The sequence below is a fragment of the Dermacentor variabilis genome, chromosome 3 (genome assembly GCF_050947875.1).
Source record: "Dermacentor variabilis isolate Ectoservices chromosome 3, ASM5094787v1, whole genome shotgun sequence".
Lineage (NCBI taxonomy): Eukaryota > Metazoa > Arthropoda > Arachnida > Ixodida > Ixodidae > Dermacentor > Dermacentor variabilis.
In genome coordinates this window covers 153,524,361-153,539,439 of record NC_134570.1, presented here as the reverse complement: position 1 = coordinate 153,539,439, position 15,079 = coordinate 153,524,361, and the positions used below count along the sequence as shown (strand labels likewise).

Genomic DNA, 15,079 nt, shown 5'->3' with positions numbered 1-15,079 from the left:
TTCGCGGCTGAAGGTTTCCTAGCATTCCTTTGATGCAGCTCCTTGCACGAGCGAGATTGCGTTTCTGCCACCAGGGGGTTTGTTCTACCTGACACTCGTAAATGAAGACAGCGGTCACTGGATGAAGACGACGATGTGCCTTGTGCCTGCACACATAACAGCAACTCGATATCGAAAATATTAAATTCATATAGATGTCATTGAATTATTAATAACACGGACAGAATGTCAGCACTTACAACTACCGTGGAAAATCCAGTGGTGTCCATCAAGACAGTCAGAAGTAGTGATCACGAGATTATACAATACAATACAATACGTTTATTATAACATCATTGGATGTTGGGTGCGCAGGCAAAAAAGCAATGAGAAGGCTTGACGATGCCGAAGCACCCCACAGAGACTTGGCAGTGGTACACGAGATCATACAAAGAAACAGCGTGAAAACATTTTCAGATAACAAACACAAGACAACAAAGTTGGCGCGGTTAGCTGTACGTGCATCAATTGAGATTATCTGTTTAATAAATGCGGGAGAGTGTAACAGAACATTTTATTACCATAATAAGTACGGGTCTTAAGTACAAACCATTTCAAACTAGTTCGTGTTGAGTGCTTAGACTCTTTGCGTTTCAATGTGGACAGCTGTAACATAAAACGGTTATTTTTCATAACTTGCTTTATACTGTCGTTGGAGTAAAGTGTCGTACAACTGGGTGAGGCGGGTTATACCAAATGCCTTAAAGATCGGCTCGGTGTGTTCTAGTTGTGGCGCATTCACAACATTTCGAATGACTTTTTTTTGAAACAGATGCTAGCGGTTGGCATTAGTAAAAGATGCCGAAAGCAATGATTACCAACAGAAGAGAACAGTACATTATACAACATTTGTTATGCAGTGCTGCCGTGTCCCTCCATTAAACCTATATTTACACAGGACTGGTCTGACGATATCGCCTCTGGGTCTATACTGCCAAGAAACAGAATCCCTGGTTGTTATTTCTTGTTATGTCACTGATACAATTTGTTATGATAAAGACATCCAGAAATTCCGCTTGCCTAATTAGGGTTAATCTTATCATCAGAAATAATACTATCTTTGGGTGCGTCAGTTATAGGTGTCAGCCACAGGGACATGTTTGATGCCGTTTGCGGTTACGTACAATCAACTAAACGAATAACTTTTCGAATGTTATTTTATTATTTGTTTCTTTCTGTGTTCGTTTAACGACTGTGGAATACTAAAAAAAATTAGGTAAATGTTTCCGCACACAATTCTCGGCAAACCCCAGAGTGGGTATGAGCCATAATATGTGGCCATCATCGTCATCATCTTCTTTCGTGGACTGGCTTTTCCATCTTGGCTAGTGCTTGTGACACTCGTAAATGTACCATGGAAATAGTTTCTGCCTAGTTTATTTCCACGTAACAATATCATCGCGACATTCGTCATCATTCAGGCATACCAAAGCAAAATGGTTTCATCACATACACATACGTACCTGCAGGACAAATATCAAGCTACGAACAGAACGGTAACGCATTTCAACTCACACCCAATGTGATTAGGGAATAAAAGGGTGACTGTCAATGCTAGCGAGACGTCTTGTGCGACTCGCATACACAGTAAACGGGCAGCTGAGACTTTCGATACGGTGACCTCTGAGATGGCAATACTCGTGGCGCTGCGCCGTATTCCGAGAAGCCATGTGGGAAATTTTTCAGCACCATTTGTCCTCAAGAATGCACAGCACTTGAAGACATAACCACATTTCTACACATACGGCATAGGTAGCTTTGGTAGCATACGCTAAGAATCCATAGCCCGTATAAATTCAGAACCGGAGGCTTCAAAACCCGTCTCGGGGGTGTAGCTCAGTGGTAGAGCGCTCGCTTCGCATGCGAGAAGCCCCGGGTTCAAACCCCGGCACCTCCATTTAACGGTGTTTTTTTCCTTATGCAGTTCTACTGAAGGCATTTTTTATAACGCTTTCCTGAAAACTGTCACTCAATAACGAATGAACGTGGGATTTCACAGGCCATGTATAGCACGAAGAGAGAGAGAAAGAACTTAACTTTTATTTTCTGAAGCCGTAATCTGAATCAGAACCCGGTTCACGCTAGGTGGGATGATTCCCTATTCCAATAACCCTCTGGCTTGGGCTGCCTCGTTGACCCGGGCGACGAGACTGCGTTGGTCGTGTAGGCCATCAGCGGAAAGTTTGGCCTCTCCCGTTTCAGTTGTCGTATGGATCTGCGGTGAGTATAGGGGCGCTTTTCTTGTGCTTCTATGGGGCGGCCTTCTTTGGAGTCGTCTTGTGGAGCTTGTGAGGTAGGGTCTGCGGATGTATCACGCAGTGGGAAATCCTGGCCCATGTGTTGCAGGGTGTCTGGGACGTCGTAATAGGGGCATGTGTACGAGTACTGCGTAGGATATAGTCTGTGCATGATTATTCCGTGTACTTAGGTGTTTGTCTGTAGGCGGCGGAGGATGACTACTTCCTCTTTGCTCAGATTCTTGTGTGGTGAAACGTACGTTCTTCTGCTGCGTCGATGGTGTTGCAGAAGCTCTGAGTACTTTAGGCCGATGTCATCAACGTTGGTGGCCGGCCTAGTGGGGTATGGCAGGAAAGCCCGGCTGGTATGCTCGCGGGCAGCAGCGTGTGCCGCCTGTTACGTTTCGCCTACGACGCGCGATATAGCCGGCGCGGAACCAACGGACGCCGGGGCTTCGTTCAAAGCGGCAGACATTTTGGCCCGTTCGGCGCCGCCGCTACGCCTCCCCGCCAAGCGCGTCCAGGCATGTTCCAATGCCACGTGTCTTCGTGTGCGTGTGTGTGTGTGTGTGCATGTTGGTGCCCACGCTTGTCGAAGCGCGGCAGCCGGGGAGAGGAGCTCCCCCAACTGTGAAGCGAGGAGGTCTGACCGGCGCCGGCCCGGCGGATGCGTCACCTACTCGTCCCAACGTTCCCGAGCGGCGCCGGCCCGGCGGATGCGTCACCTATTCTTCCCAACGTTCCCGAGCGGCGCCGGCCCGGCGGATGCGTCACCTATTCTTCCCAACGTGCCCGAGCGGCGCCGGCCCGGCGGATGCGCCACCTACTCTTCCCAACGTTCCCGAGCGGCACAGTCACGTGCGCGTCTATAGAGGCGTTCCTTCTTGCCCTCAACTGCGAGAGTATAAAAGCAGCTGCCCCCGGACGCCAAGGGAGAGGCTCCGATTTCTTCAGTTGAGTTACGTGCTCTCCCGTCTCTCCACTTCGGTCGACCTGACCGCCCGCTCTTTTACGATGCTAGAATAAACAAGTTGTACTGTTACCTGTCGACTCATGCTTTGCCGGGACCTTCGGATGCTTCCAGTTGTGCCCCAGGCCGCCAGGCCAACGCTACCCTTGGGGCTTGCGACCCAGGTGCAACAACGGGCGTCAGCGCTGAGGTCCCAACACGCCTCATTTCCTACCTTGCGCTGATGGCCGGGAAACCAGTTGATGTGGGTGTCGGGGAGCGGGGCGCGTGCGATGTGATTTCTAAGTATTTTGAGTGCGGTTTCTGATATGCGTCCTTTTTGATAGTTGCGAGCTGCTGCTTGGGAGTCTGTCAGGATTACTGCTACTTCAGGGCATCAGGGCAAGTAGTTATTGTCAGAGCGATTGCCGTTTCCTATGCAGTCTGGGGGGCTTTTGCTCGGATGGTGAAACTGCGAGTTCTTTGCCTTGGTGATCCGTGAGGCTTAGGGCAAAGGCATTTCGTTTAATATACCGGGCATCATCGGTGTACCTCGTATCAGGGTCTCTCGCGTATTTCTTGCTGTGTGCCCGGATTCTGCTTTGCTGACGCTGCTTATGGCAAGTTGGATGCATATTGCGCGGTATAATTGCAGCGCTGATACAGTCTCGGCCTGCAGGTGGAATTCTTGCGTTCTGGTCTGAGTCTGCTATGTAGCTTTCACTGTAGTTGAGGTAGCGCAAAACTGCACGTCAGGTGGTTGTGAGCTTGAGCCACTTTAGTTGGCTGATTTTATGAGCCTCGACAAGCTCTTCCCACGTATTGTGGACGCCAAGCTTTAGGAGTTTCTCCGTTGATGCCATGGGTGGGAGCGTCAAGGCTACTTTGACTGCCTTTCGAATCTCAACTTTGAGTATCTTGATTTCAGCCGGCTTCAGCGTCAAGTAGGGAGTTCCGTAGGTGCTACGGCTAGTTAGAAGAGCTTGAATCATGCTTAGTGTGTCGTGCTCCTTGCGTCCACTTCTTTGGTTTGTGATCCTCTTGGCGAGGTGCCTAACTTGTGACATTGTGCATTGGAGACGCGGGAGAGGGGCCACCCTTGATCCATCCTTGTGGATGTGAAGTCCGAGTACGCGAAGAGAGCCGACTGTAGGGATCTTGGTTCCGTTGAGCGAGACGTAGGATCGGGTTCGATATAGCTGGGCGGTCTTCCTCGTGTCCGTGCTCTCAGGACGAGAAGCTCCGACTTTTCGGCTGCGCATTGGAGACCGCAGTCGCGGAGGTATCTTTAGATAGTATCGACGGCTTGTAGATTGCGTTCTTGTTGTCCAGGAGTAGGTGCTTTGGTCCAGAACGTGATGTCGTCGGCGTAAAAGGCACGGCATAGGTTTGGGATGGCGTTCAGTTGTTTCGGTAGCTTGATCATTGCGATATTGAAATAGGAGGGGTGAAATAGCTGATCCTTCTGGGATTCCTTTGTTGGGTAGCCGAAATTTATCGCTGCGGAGGTTGCAGACGCCTACTGTTGCTGTTCAGTGTGCCAAAAAGCTGCTGATGTAGTAGTACATCCGGGCTCCGCAGCCTGCATCTTCGATGTTGCGGAGAATGGCTTCGTGGTTCACGCTGTCGAATGCGCCCTTTACGTCGATTGCCAGGATTGATGATTTGCGTCTGTGATCGAGGTAGTCAAGCAAGTCTTCTTTGAGGAGCAGGAGTACGTCCTGCGTGGACAGATGCTGTCGGAATCCGAACATGGTGTGCGGCAAGTGTCCGTTGTCCTCGAACAGGGGCGTAGCCAGGGGGGGGGGCTTATGGGGCTTCAGCCCCCCCCCCCCCCGAAATTTTTTCGTGCTCTCCATGCGCCGCCGGCCAAAACAACCCACAGCGCCGGAAATCGTGCTCGATTTTTTCTAGAATGTCCTTTTGACGCTCGAAAAAAAACATTTTAGCGCGAACATTGAGAAATCGGGCCGCATTTCTAGGCAACGCCCATGCATCGGGAGTCACATATCGCAACGCAAAGAGCTCCATCCGAGCAGAAAGTTCCAAAGGCGCGGCGGGCGGGCTTGTCGCGGCATCTCGCTCAGCCCGCGGAATCGGGAGCGCTTGGATCTCAATTCTGACACTTTATGGGTATATAGTTCTAATAAACTTTTGATGCGAAAGGTGCATTGATATTTCCAAAGTCGTACTTTAGATTTTCAATTCCGGAACATTGTGGGCTTAATCTTGTTATAAACATTTGACGCCAAAGGTGCATTGACTTTTCTAGTCTTAGATCGGAACATACAATGAGACAAGCCAAATCAATACACTTTCAGAGAAGTTGACAAAACACACAGCGAGATACGATGAGACGAAGCAGTGTGGTGGTTCATTTTTGCCGTCATGTCGCATAAAAAAAAATAAAAATTAAATTATGTGGTTTTACGTGCCAAAATTACTTTCTGATTATGAGGCACGCCGTAGTGGGGGACTCAGTAAATTTCGACCACCTGGGGTTCTTTAATGTGCACCTAAATATTTATACACCGGTGTTCTCGCATTTCGCCCCCATTGAAATGCGGGCGCCGTGGCCGGGATTCGATCCCCCGACATTTTTTTTCACGTACGCCAAAGCATCCATGTCAAGACACTAAAGCCAGTCAGGGTAACTACGTTCTTATTTATTTTTTCTACTTTGTCTTTTATTCGTGAGGACACATTGAGCCTCTTAAAAGCTTACAGTGGAAACATTCGAATTCACCGCTCCCCAAAAAAGCAAAGGCCGTCATTTCCGCCGCAAAGGTGTTGTTTACTATGTTTTTTTCGATCGTCAGGGGCTATTACTGATAGAATTTTCTAAAGCCGGAGAGACTATCATTCGTTTCCGATATTGTGAAACGCCGGATCGGCTGCTCGGTGCAATCAAGAACAAACGACGTGGAAAATTGACGAAAGGGGTCATCTTGTTCCACGACCTGGCTATGGTGTTGGGCTGCTGAGCACGAGGTCGCGGAATCGACTCCCAGCCACGGCGGCCGCATTTCGATGGGGGCGAAATGCGAAAACACCCGTGTACTTAGATTTAGGTGCACGTTAAAGAACCCCAGGTGGTCGAAATTTCCGGAGTGCTCCACTACGGCGTGCCTCATAATCAGAAAGTGGTTTTGACACGTAAAACCCCCTAATTTAATTTTTAATTTTTCCACAGTGCCCGTCCCCACGTCGCTGATGTGGTTAATACAGAACTGGCAAAGTTCAAGTGGGAAACGCTGCAACATACGCCATACAGCTAAGATCTGTCGCCTTGCGACTCACACCTTTTGAGGCAAATGCAAAAAACAGCTTAAGGGAAACAGATTCGCGTCGGACGATGACGTGAAAGAGTCAGTTGCAGATTTGTTGAAGCAGCAACCTAAGCAGTTTTATGAGATGGGAATCACCCGACTCGTTATTCAATGGGATAAATGTCTAAATGTTCATGAAGACTACTTTTAAATTAGGTACCCCGTTTGTCATATATTTGCATTGGCTCACTTTCATTTGACTCGCCCTCGTATATTTTGCAGAACGGCTTTATATAGGTGCTCTCTTCTCTGTTGGGACAATAATTTCGGTGCAATTACTCACGATACACGACCGGTGAATGCTGCTCCTGCGTAATACATTGGAATAAATGACAGCGTCATTGAGATCTTTCACTGGCCGTTGCATATGTACAAAAATGTAAACAAGGCTGTTGAATGACGAAGTTTCATTACCATATTTGTCCTCGGCTTGTTAATTTCATGGCCTTTACATTTTTCATATCAGTGGCATGAACTGCTTTGCTTGTTTCGAACTAATATAGTTCTAAGGTTCGTGTGATATTTTCTTTGCTTATTAAATAGACAAAAAACATGGAAGCATTGATATCAGTTATGTTGAGCACAATTTCTGGCACATACGAGCATATCTTTTTATTTTAAAAATACATATATTACTTGTTTTGTATGTGCGTAGCGTTCAAGAATTCGTTTGCAGCATCTTTGGCAATGGCAATGCAGTTTTTATTCATGTATTTGATCTCTCGACAAATTGTGTTAAGAGGAAGCTTTAGCTCGGGCCCAACTCCGACGCGGTCTATTCAAATAAATGTAAAACGCAGAAACGCTTTTCTGAGATAACCCCTGGATCACTCTTAATGAACTTTGTTGAATTTGAAAGAGTTAACTTCTAGTATCTGTTCGAAGCGGAAGTTCGATTTAGGGCCTGAATTTAGTTTAAAATATTTTTAAAAAGTTGAAAGTGCGAAAAAATAGACGCACTTCGTTTACAAACTAAAAGCTCTTCATCAAAAACAGATATCGCGGTTCTTCAAATGGCATCTATTATAAGAGTCAAAGCGGACAAATTGGGTATGTCCATTTGTATCGTACGTGAATTAGTTACGTGGTGCACAAGGGTTCTGCAAAAGCCGTATTTCGATAGTGCTAAATTGTTTGAGATTCATTTGTGAAATATCAATTTTGTCCGCTGTAGATGTACTATTAGATGCGATTCACAGAATTGTGATATTATATTTCATTTTAGAGCGCAGCTCTTCGGCGTCCGTTCCTGGGTTTCGCGTCGTCGTCGTCGTCGGCCTCGTAACCAGCTCCGCCCCCCTTTCATCCCCCCAGCGCTAGCAGCGACCGACTGATACCGCTGGATGCCGCTGACGCCGCTAGAGAGTCAAGATAACGTGACTGCATAGAACACCGTCGCCGCCATGCAGAAAGAGGAGGAAAGGGTCCCCCCCCCCCTGTTCTTGTGTGGCGGATAGGGTGCTCTTCAGTTGCCGACGCGCCGGTTATTCGTTGTCCCTGAAACCAACTCCGCAGCTGGGGTTGACTCACTATCGGCGTCAGCGGCATCAGTCAGTCGCTGCTATCTCTTCCCTCCTCCCTTTATCGTGTTGTCCGCTTGCTGCGCGCGCTTCTGCCCCCATCGTTTGCCGCTGGGTGTACACGCCGCCCCCCTCCCCCCTCTTCCTGCGAGTCTCCGGTTGTCAAAGCGCCGGCTCGAACTTAATTCCTTTCTTCGCTCCTCCTCCAATGCAACCCCTGTGCGGTGGCAATCAGAGAGCCAGATCGGTGGCGGCGGATCTGTATATGTGCACCGCCCGAGCCGAAATTGCCGCTGCCGTTCGCCCTGTGCGGTGGCAATCAGAGAGCCAGATCGGTGGCGGCTTGACATAAAGACAAACAGCAATTTCCTAACACTTATGCGGGAGAACATCCCGTTCCTCTCGCTCGTAACGCGTCCCACGGCTGTGACAACCTCGCGAGGCACTTGTATAGATCTCGTCTTTGAGAATCAAGCATTGGTGTACCAAGTCGAACATACATCAGTCTATTTCTCCGACCACAAAGCTTCCTTCATGACTGTCAAGAACTGTTAGTGGAGTCTTTGTTAAAGGAATACGTGTGAAAAATAAAACAAAAATTCTGTTATAGCGCATACATGTGTTGCTCGATTTCTTTGCCTCAATCTATCGAAAAGGTGAAAAAGCTTATTTGCTGCGCTCAAATTTCGCATTAGGAAGTAACGTAATCGTCGGTAATTTTTTTTTATTTACAGAGATTTAAACATGATAGTTTAGTTTCCTGAAATTTTGAGATTTATGCCAATTTTTAATAAAAGGTTGACAACCTAAATAAAAAAATTCGAAACCAGAAGACAGTAGAACTTAAGTTTTTCTTTTAAATGCAACAAACCTGATCAAATTTTGTGCAGTGGTTGCCGAGAAAAACTAATTCACCTTCTACATGTATTTAGTTAGGAGCATCCGAGATAAAGCTTCCTCTTGAGGAGGAGGCCAAGCTGCAACGTGAGCCCCCCCGAACGAAATTTCTGGCTACGCCACTGTCCTCGAGGTATGGTGATAACCGGTCGTGCACCATGTGCTCGAGGAGTTTGCCCACGCAGGGTGGGAGGAAAATTAGGCGGAGGTTTTCGGTGCGAACGGGTTTGTTGGGTTTGGGGATCATGGTGACCTCCGGATGTTTCCAGGCTGCTGGTAGGTCCCCCTTTTCCCAGCACTCGTTGTAGTACTGTAGAAGTGCTGTAGTGGCAGATTGCTGGAGGTTTCGTAGGAGCTCATTAGTTATTCTGTCCTTGCCGGGACTGGTGTTTCTAGTGTGTTTGGCTAAGGCTGCTTGGAGCTCTGCCTGGGTGAATGTTCTATCGAGATCTGGGTGTGGTGCGTAGTCGTACGTCTTTCCTCTCGCTGATGAAGTGGGCTTGTCGCTGCTAAGTTTTTGCCGAAGCTCACGAAGATCATGCTCCGATCAGCGTGATTGTGGATCAGTCTGCGCAGATCTTGTCTCTGTTGCGTTTTGGTGCGATCGGTAGCTAAGAGAGCGCGTAGGAGATGCCAGGTTTTCTTGGTGCTGAGGGTCCCTTGTATGCTGTCAAAAAAGGTGTGCCAATTTTGCCTGCTACGTTGCTCCGCGTAATCTTGGGTCCTAATGGTGAGAAGGGCGATTCGTTGCTTAAGTTTTTTATTGAGTTTTTGTCTCTTCCATCTCTTCATGAGGCTTCTTTTGGCCTCCCAGAGATGAAGGAAATGCGGGTCGACTGCGGGGGTGTTGGTGCTTGGTTGAATACTCTTGGTGTGGTTTCCTGCATTGATGAAAAGGCCCTTGACCCAATGGTCGATGTCAATTGTTGTGTTGCCACTGAGGTTGTCTCTGAAGGACTTATAGTCTTTTAGTCGAGCAACTCCAGTCTTGGTCGGTTTCCGGTTATGCGCGATGTCAAGTTGGATAGTGTGGTGGTCGCTTCCGAGCGTCTCCGAGAGTCGACTCCACTCGGCCCAGTGGACGTTCGCTGTGAACGTAAGATCCGGGTTTGTGCCCCCGGAGACACTGTTGCCGACTCTCGTGGCCTGCAGTGGGTCGTTCCAGAGGGTCAGCTTGTGTTATTGAGCAGTGTCGTGCACTCGGGCTCCCTTCTTGGTGGGGCTTGGATAAGCCTATGCTGTATGTGAGGCGTTGAAATTTCCCATTATGACAACTTGATGGCCTTTCGTGTAGTTCCTGAGTTCACGGACAAAGTGGTTGAATTCCGGGAGTTGATCACGAGGAGGGCTGTATATGCTGGCGATAAAGAGGCTTTGTTACGTTTTTCTGTCTGGTATGATCTCCACTAGGGCGTGCTCGATGGGGATGTCTTCTATTTCGTGTTCTTGCGTTGTGAGAGTTTTCTTCGTTAGGATGGCTGTGCGTTGAGTTTGTGTATGAGCGGTGTATCCTTGAAATCGAACGTTGTGGGTATTGGTTTCCTCTAGGACAATTACGTTAGGGTGGTCCGGTTTGACGAGTTTGCATACCGGGGACGGAAGGATCGACAGTTTCATTGCCAGATGCGCAGAGTTTCTTGCGGGCTCTTTGTTGTGGTTTTAGGTGTCGCCATCATGTGGCTCTTCAGTTTCACAGGCAGCTTCATGGTTGGGTGAGATCGAGCGGGAGGCATTGCGACTGTTCGTGCGAGCCTTCTTTCTACCCTGCTTGGTGGTGTTGAGGAGGCTGTCGAGGTACGACTTGGTGACGTAATTGTTCTTTGCGTGTGCTATGAAATTGCTGACCTGGGCTGTTTGGCCGGTGACCTGGCTTGTGAGAGTGGTGACTTGATTTGCGAGGGTAGTGACTTGGGTGTTAAGGGTCGCGACCATCTCGACGACAGGCGTGGTGATGTTTTCAATCAGGGCGGGAATGCTCTTTGCGAAGACGTGCTCGAAAGCCTGGAGGTGCTTTTGAACTCTAGCTTCAATCGCGGAATCAACTGCCTCCGTGGTTAGCGTTGTAGATGCTTGCTTGCTTCTATGTTCGTATTTTTTGCATCTTTGGAATAGACTGTCTATAAGGCTGTGTTGATTTTGAAGCTTGCTCTTGAGGGCTGTTACGGCTACCGCTTCTGCCGATCCGACGCTGGCACTGCCAGAGCTGCCGGCGACATCGGCGTAATTCACGCGTTTTCTGGAACGCGACCGCGATCTTGATCGTGATCTTGACGTGGGTCCGCTACTTTTGGTGGTGCTACTGGATGCGTTACTTGAGTTGGCGGCGCATCCATTGGCAGTGCCTAGTTCAGGGAACTCATCGCGGTTGGAGCTCCATAGACTGTCTCGTTCTTGGATCCTGTTTTACCATTACTGTCTTACTTGGTAAGGCGGTGGGTTAGGCTTGAGTTTTTTCTTCTATTCTTTTCCAGCCATTTCGTGTCCTTCTCTGTAAATCTTAGGATGGTAGTCATGGTTCGGGGGTTCGTTTGTTTTGCCACATTTGTAGCAGAAATTTGGAATTGGTTTTGGTCAAACGCTTTGACGATGTCCGAGGTTGCCACAGGTTCGGCAATAATGAATTGATTTGAGGTAGGGCTTGCATCGGTAGTCGTCGCTCTGATAAATGGTACTGTAGGGAACGTGTGGGCCCTCAAAATAGATGACCGCCGCCATTGACTGTCCGAGCATGCGGGCGTTGAGGACTGTATAGCGTGCTGGCACTCGAATTCCATCCCTTAGCTCCGCACTGCAAGCCCCAGGCGTGATACCGTAGATAATACCTTTGCTAACAACTTCGGGTAGACGCTAGCTTTAGACGGGCTTTTACGTTGTAAATGTTGCCTCCAAGTTGTATGCTAGTGACCTTGGCTGAGTTTTGAGCGCAGTTATTGTTCGCTGCACTTGCAATGATGAGGTTTTCTTCTTTTTGCATTTGTACTCGCACGTTGTCGTTGAATTCTTTTTGCAATATTCCGCTGGCTCTTCCGACTGCGTGAGTGACTGCGACGAGTGACCATTAATTTTGGTGAGTTCAAGGCCAGCTTGTGGGCGGTAGACAATCTTGGTGTCGTCCAAAGGTAGCGGTGGCATTCTGGATCTGCGCAACGGCGGCGGCATGGCTGGCTGTTGTGTGCATTGGGTCGCTGCGGGGCTTTGATGCGCGTGAATTCCTTCTTGCCTTTCCTTTCCCATGTCAGCCTTTGATCATTGGGGTTTATAGTTATGCCGTTGTTTTTATCGTAGGTCCAAGATTGCACGACGTCGGCTTCTTCCGCTGAGTCTGTATGCATTGCGCTTGTTTCTTCTTGTCGTTCCCTTGACGTCGCGTCCGTCGCGGGTGGTCCTTGGTTCATCTCAAAGTCTGCCTGTCAGCCGTAGCGCCTGCGAGCGCCGAGCCTCCTCTCGGGCTCACATTGCACGTGCAACGCCTGTTGCACGTGCGGCAGCGAGCGCTGTCAGCCTCCTTTCACGCACACCGTGTTCCTGTTGCACGTGCGACGGCGGTTCTACCCGGCGGGCCGGTGTGGACTCGCGCGGCGTTAGGCTTAGCAAGGAGCGGTGTGGTCGGTGAAGGTGAAGCCGGAAATCTTAACCGAAACGAACTCACTTCTAAAGTAGGTGGTATCCGCTGGTTCCTTGTAGCTTGCCGATTATGTCGGGGCAAATTGAATATGGTGAGCGGCCTTTCTCCCGTATAAATGAGCGCAAGACGCAGGAGCCCATGTGAGGCACGTCAGTACTCCACGGCCCCCTAGCGGAGAGGCCCATAGCACGGATAGTTAATTTTGATTCATTGCTGAATAGGACAGTGCACTTACCAGAATATATAGACTGAAAAAAAAAGAAGCTAATTTTAAATCGGCCAAGAGTTGTGCCAAAGACGCCGACTACGGGGTGGTGGTGGGGGGGGGGGAGGGTTAGTGGGGCTCGGCGGCCCGAGCCCTTCCCCACCGCCCCTCCCGGCGACGCCGCAGAAACCCCCCGACCTCCATTTCCGTGTCCCAAATTCTCGTTGCCAGACTTATGTCGCCCACACTTTCCAGGCCTCTTCTAAATTTGTCTCTAAGTTCTCACTTGCTAAAAGTTTAGTTTTACTGAATTCTTGTTATAATATTGTTGGCGCGGGCATGCTCCGCTTTTTATCAATTCATAGTTTTGCAAATGCCAATAAAATTTTTGCAAATGCCAGTAATAGAGAGGAGTGCGCATTATAGGAATTTAGCAAACTAACCTTCACTTCCAATGGCTGGGACAGCTTCTACCTGGACAATAATTATGTTGCTAAATGTCCACATTGCTTCCAACATTGTTTTTTTTTATGGAGAAGCTGTTAGTGCGAATAGGAGCACTGAAGCATGTTATATGTGTGTTCTGACGGTGTCCTGAGAGAGCTATGTACTGTGCGGAATGTTAACGGTAATACATAGAAATATATTAATGTGTTCGGTTAATTAGTGACTAAATGGCAATTTCTAAATGATCTTCCTGTATTTTTTTTATCCTGTTGATAGTGGCGCAAATAAAGAGCTCGCAAGGTTCCCCCGCTTGTCTGAAAGAAACAATGGCGGGGCAGCAATTCTATATATTTAGAGAAAATGAGCCATTCTAGGGTGACGTGTACCGAAATCGTTATAGACTATTTTATGCGAACCACGCTGGAAGTTTGCCCAGTGCTCTAAGAGAACTCAGAACGGCACAAAACTAACATTCTGCGTGATGCGTGAGAGCCTGTCAAGGGCGCCATTACAGCCTCTGCGAAAAAATCCTTAAGCAAGTGCTCAAAAGTCATAATCAGCTATGTTTCCCAGTGTCTCGAGAGAGCTGTACGTCACACCAAGTTTACATATTGTGAAAACAGAGGGCATGTTAAGCGTAGCGTGTGGAGAAACGTTAGCGTTTCTGGAACAATTATGAGCGTTAAAAATAAATACTAGACCCTCGTTCTCTCCTTACTTTCATGTGCAATATCAGGTTCATAATCGATTTGCACGGTGCCTTCGGTGAGTTAAAGTACATTGTTTATATCTTGTGACTATTAGAGGGAAGGTATGGGCAAGCTGTAGGAGAAGTAAGAAGTGTGTGGGTTTATGACAGCCTTCGCAGTTAATTATGCGTCCGAGTGGTACGGAGCGTTTTAGGTGTGTTTTACGAACGGCGCAGAATTTAGCCCGCGGTCCCGAGAGCTCTGCAACTTGCGCCAAGATCGAATTTGTGAAAATGACGAAAACGTTATCGCCAATCAAAATGCGAAGTTAAATGCGCGTTGTCAAATTACAAAATTGCTTCAGCATTTGCTTGAAGGCGCCAGTTGGTCGTTATTCGCTGTTTCCGAGTGTCCCATGATATTTGTGCATGATACCAACTTCACAATAAGTAAATACGTTGGCCATATGTGGCACGATGTTTGAAAATGGTATAACATTTCCTGCTTAATTGCAATTATTGAAAGTAATTACTGAGCACTCGTCTTGTGCCTATTTTCATGCGTTCCACGAGGCAAGATAGGCTTCCCCGAGGATGACCTCGATGAGCTAAACGAGTAGCTTGTTAACTATTTGGTAAAGCAAGGGGGTGAACGTGTAGGCAATGCTGAGAGTGGGCATGTCAATTCCTTTCCAGTAAATTTACGTGCAAATTCGTGAATGTTGGGGGAAGGTTTCATGGTTGATAATTAGGCAAACTTCAATGTGTGTCGTTCAATAATAGCGTAAAATTGAGCGCAATGTCTAGAGCAGATCTAAGACCTAACGAGATCAAATTTGGTGGATAGGGGAGCATTGGGACCCAGATAGGGGCTGATGATGCGCGTGGCATACGCTTGCGCAGCCAAGATAAATTTCCGCACACTGCATGTAGTCACCGCTGCAGCTAATAATAATAATAATAATATTTGGGGTTTTACGTGCCAAAACCACTTTCTGATTATGAGGCACGCCGTAGTGGAGGACTCCGGAAATTTTGACCACCTGGGGTTCTTTAACGTGCACCTAAATTTAAGCACACGGGTGTTTTCGCATTTCGCCCCCATCGAAATGCGGCCGCCGTGGCCGGGATTCGATCCCGCGA

At 48.2% G+C, this 15,079-nt stretch overlaps 1 non-coding gene across 1 annotated transcript; it reads left to right on the top strand.

Moving 5' to 3' along the window:
* Positions 1 to 1,864: 1,864 nt before the first annotated feature.
* On the top strand, positions 1,865 to 1,936 carry TRNAA-CGC (transfer RNA alanine (anticodon CGC)). Its single transcript has one exon. It is a non-coding gene; the product is annotated as a tRNA-Ala (tRNA).
* Positions 1,937 to 15,079: the final 13,143 nt, after the last annotated feature.